We start from the raw sequence: 5205 nt of genomic DNA, 5'->3' as shown, positions 1-5205 counted from the left end.
GTTTCAGATAACGGTCCGCAATTTCAGTCTGAAGAGTTTAAGTCCTTTCTGCGCAACAACGGAGTTCGACACATAACATCGGCTCCGTATCATCCGTCTACGAACGGTCTTGTGGAAAGATTTATACAGTCGCTCAAGCAAAGTTTGAAGAAGAATCCGGTAGGTCCTCTTCACCTGAGGCTCTACAATTTCCTACTTGCATATCGTACGACTCCACACGCGACGACTCGGGAATGTCCAGCAACATTAATGATGGGGAGACGAATTAGGACACGTTTGGACTTGGTGAAACCGTCAGTATTGTCTGAAGTATGTCACAAACAATTCAGGGGAAGTCTCCACCGACGTTCAGTGGTGCGTAACTTTTGTGAAGGACAAAGGGTGCGTGCGCGAAATTATCGCGGGCTTCCGACGTGGTTACCTGGTGTTATTGTGAAGCAGACAGGCCCAGTGTCTTTTGTTGTACGAGTTGCTACTTCCAGGGGCACACTTCTGTGGAGAAGGCACCAGGATCAACTTCTGGATGCGGAGCAGGGTGTTCCACCTGGAACTACGTCCTCCGAAGAATTGTGGTGGGATTCACCTTTAACTGCTCCGGGTGATCGCAGCAACACTTCTGTCGTCGACGCAACGCAGCCATCTTCATCGGAAGAAGGGTGCCAAGGAGCCCATTCAGTTTCAAACGGTGAAAGAAGATACCTGCAGAGAATGCGGAAACCGCCAGACTTTTATCGCTCAAGTTAAAGTATCTTGGTTATCGTTGTTTTGTCATAAAAGTGTATAGTGTGGCATCACAACTATTTTCAAACTTCGAAGTAAGATGTTATAATTGAAGATAAACTACTTAACATTAACTTAACATAAAGAAGGGAGGAATGATGTGTATAAGCGGTTAATCTTATCGCGCGTATTGTGATTCTGTTCCACGTGCCTACACGTCTGACCTTGATAAGCAGCGCCGCCTAACTGTGTATAAGATCGCGCTGTAGGTGGTTCTGGGTCTCTTTTGTACTTGCTACGTGGCTCCGAGCTGTCGGGCCATGATGTGCCGAAATTCAAGAACCTCTTGTTGGATATTCCAAGTGTTCCGTGTGCCTATGGACATACACAACAGTACAGAAGTCGCTCGAATTTGGTGGTCGCGGCATTCCTCAACGCGAAGTTTCTCTGCACGAAGGTTCGCAAAAAGTTGTCTTGGCGGAACGAGAGGATGCTGTTAACACGTTTTATTTTCATGCCCAACCTCACGTACAGAGCGAGCAATGCATAATGAACGACGTAGCGTTCTTTGTCGTAGCACGTGAGCAAGAGTTTCGTTCTAGAAGGGGCGTCCAGCGCCAACGCATCTTTCAGGTGTCGCTGGTAGGGGGACAGTTCGTTCTCGTCCACGCACCTGTGTTCGGGTGCTAGGGGAAAATCCCTGGTGAGCGCGTGCAGTTCTTCAGGATATGACAAGTCTACCACGTAGACGTAACCCACTTCCGAATTGTGAGGAATGTTGAGAAAATCTATCTCGCTCCACCTCGAAGGATCGACCCACTTAAAACCACCTGTCGGGAGATGGAAAGTCATCGCGTACGGGTACAAACTGTTCACGTCGAGGTACTGGATAAAAGTCTTTTCTTGCTGGGGATCGTAATCGTCGCACCCCTCGTGATTATCCCGACAGTATCTGTGGAAGCTGTTACAAATGCCTCCCCTGATTCCCTTCTCGATCGTTTCGTACATCTCGCGATCGCTCATGAGCTCGAGTTTGACTTTGGTGAGCTTCAGAGCGCTGCTCCACGCGTAACTGGCGAGGGACACGGTGTGTAGGATATATAACCTATCCGTCTCTAGCGCAATCTTCCTGAAATACAGTACGGTCGCAGAGCTGACAGGCGTCGAGCGTGACGTAGAGACGCGTGTAACCGCCGAGGTTCTTACATTCGAACAATTCAAAAATGTCGAGGGCGTACTGATAGTCCTCGTCCGTGATCTCTTGGTCGTTCAGGTCACTTTTGAAAGCTTCCTTTGGTGGTAGTGCGGGCAAATTGTACGCTTCGAAACTGTCGACAAAGGTGTACGGGTAAATGCCTTTCCTGAAGAGGCGTCGGAAACGGTCACCATACATTTGACGGGTACAATGAAACGCGCTTTCGCCACCGCTGGCGACTAGGGTTTCAAACCAGGTTCGACAAGGAGGGGTTGAAAAACTGCGTGGTATCGCGGAAACGAAGATCGCCAATGTTGAACCCTCTTATCTCTTCCGAGCTCGAAGCTAAGATCCACGGCTCGCCCAGATTTAGAACGTGCATGTGCCGGAGAAGGGAGCTCAAATCGTACTGCAGGTTGTGCACGCACACGACGAGTTCTTTGGTGTTACGACACGTAAGGTTACACGTATCACACAACGTCGCTACAAAATTCGAAGAACCGGGCTCTACGAAGCGGGTGTGGTCGTGATGCGATACCTTCCGCGTATGTCGGTTAAATTCGATTCCACAAAATTCGCAGTGCGTAGCGCTCGCGTGCCGAAAGTGGTCTTCCATACTCATTTCCATACTCGGTACAACTGTTCAACCTATCGATTTGATCGCTAAATCGCTTGAGCGAGAGCAAGCATTTCTCTGCCGCGTTGGGTCCCAAATAGCCATCTAGGCCTAGTATTTTTCCGTCCCAACTTCTCACTACAACGATGCAGTACGAGCTCATCCTGTGCACACTCACAGCATCCTTCACGAGCGCGTCCTTTTCCAAAACGCTCTCCGTGTCCAACACCGCGAAATAGGGATAGGGATGCATGTACTGTATCTTGTTGAAGGAGACAGTCTCCCCCGCTTTTGGCATTTCGAGAATCACTTCGTTCATGTCTCGACACAGATGTTCGTGTTGCTGCAATGCCTCTCTCGTTCCGTAACCGGACGTGCATTTCTCGCAATAAAAGTAATCACTTCGTCCCATGAAAGTGCTAAATTTTCGGATCCCATAGAAATGCTCCCTAACCTCGAGCAGGTGGACTTATAGAGCGTGCAGGGAACCCGTCCGGTAGATATTGAACTCGTCTGGTCGTCGAACACGTAGATGTAGACGGAGATTTTGTTTTTTCTCTCCCACAGGGAAATGTCTTCGTAAGTGACTGGGAAGCAGGGTGGCCAGTACGTTACGCGCGTCTCCGGATTGGAAGGATTAATGTACTTGTGGTATCCTATATGAAGGTTTGGTTTGCTCCTCAAAGGATGTAAGAGTGCCAGCACGCTATACTTAAAACACTCGTTTTCGTGATTCGGAGGGAGTTTGACATTTGTGAGAGTCTTTGTTTTTCTTTTTAGCAGCTCGGGAAGCTCGATCGTGCACCCAATTCGCTTCGGTTTTAAGCGCGTTAGTTTTAAGTCGACACATTGGACGTCGTTCGAGGTGAAACCAGACCCTTCTCTCGCATAGTTTTCAACGCGTTGCGAGGATTCTGCGATAGCAGCATTTATCGCGCCCTCGATTTCTTGGCGGTTATGAACGACTCTCATGTGAAGGTTCACGTGAAGGAGATGAGAAGTCAACCCGTCGACTCCGTCCTTAACCATGAGCGCCTTCGAGCGAACATTCGATCGTCATTCTCGTGCCATCATGATCAGCTTGGTAGATCCTCGTAAGTAATACCCATGACGTCATCATCGTCGAAATGTTTGAAGAGTTTCGTTTCCAGTGTACAACACTTTTGCTGCGCGTGAAGTCGGTTTTTTCCCGCCTCACATATTTCGGGAGATTGGCAGCGCCCGCTTCTTCTGCACCAATTGCGGTGGATTGTGGTCCAGAGGTAGGCTTCCTCGTTTCATTTTTAATACGTTCTATAATCGTTCACATTTTTTTTCAGAGCAAAAAGCGGACGGACCGATTGATTCGCCTGATTTCTCGGCTGTCGGACGGTACCGTTCGACGTACGTTGCGAAGGACTTCGACTATTGAAGGAAGATGGAGAAGATGGACCGTCAGTGTCACTCTGTCACTGAAGAAGATTGTACGTGTGTGTTTGAGATATAAAAACACGTGTTTCTCACGCTCCTTTTGTTGCAGATTACGAATGGCTACTGACGGGAGATCTACCTCTGGTCCTAACCTTCAAGCCTCCTCCGAAGACCTTCTTTTTGCGGATCGGCGATCAACTGATCACCTGTCGTTGCAGTGGACTCTGGTCGAGAAACCCCAGCCATTGGTTAGACTCGAGCCTTCGTCCGTATTTGGGCTGCCTTCCCGGCTATGAAACCAAAGCTGGAGCCTAATTCATGTGTAACCTCTCACGAGAAATAAAAAAAGGTTGTCTACTCTCATTCTGTCTCAGTCATGACGCCCGAGCAGAGGTTTGCAACCTTTGTGCAAACGCGAATGTATCGGGACTTGCTGCGATTACGCGATTATATTCACGGCGATAGCTGCGAGGGAGATTTTCGCTCGATTCTCAAGACGATACCCTTACGTCTGTTCACCGTCAGTGGGAAGATTGCAAAGAAAATGAAGCGATTCGTAGATTACAAGCTCGAGCTTTTGGAAAAGTATAGACGAGGAGAGACAGTCGACCCGTGTCTCATCAACGCGGGTTTCAACCGACCTATCGTCCGTCGCTACTGGCTTCTCCACACATCCCTCGACATCACGGTGCAGACCGGCGACGACGAGCGTCGGGTCAGCACGTTGGAAGATCGTCTCGCAAGGGTCTTGTGTATGTCGTGAAAAAATAGACTATTTTTACGAAACGAGTTCGCTCACGAGGAGACGTTTTATTGTTTCGTCATTCTCTTCGAGGTTACAGGAAAACATGGATACACAATTTTTCAAGCTGTAGCGTTTCGACATATGCGTGGCTATGTAGATACAAAAAAGCCCGCAGTAAGGCGAAAAAGGCGATTGAATACACTTGTCGTTATACTCGTTCACTGCAGGTAAAGTCCTTCGAAGGTTTGCTTCGATGGGGGGAAGTCCGTAGCTGTCGAAAAACACGCCAGACCCGTCGTAGTTCTTCAGGTAGAGCACCCAGTGCTGTCCGCGCTTTCTTCGCGGGGTAAAATCAACGATGTGCTGTAGAAAGAAAAGCATCGCGTAGAGTTCCGCAGCTGTTGATGAGGTTTGATGCGAAAGGCGTCGTCCTTGCACTACGCCGTCGGATGGTATGACGAATGCCGAGACACGATTTGCCATTTCTGGATGCGCCATCTGTATATGCTGCTACAGACG

This window comes from Ornithodoros turicata, chromosome 1 (genome assembly GCF_037126465.1).
Source record: "Ornithodoros turicata isolate Travis chromosome 1, ASM3712646v1, whole genome shotgun sequence".
Lineage (NCBI taxonomy): Eukaryota > Metazoa > Arthropoda > Arachnida > Ixodida > Argasidae > Ornithodoros > Ornithodoros turicata.
Note: the sequence above shows the minus strand (reverse complement) of the source record.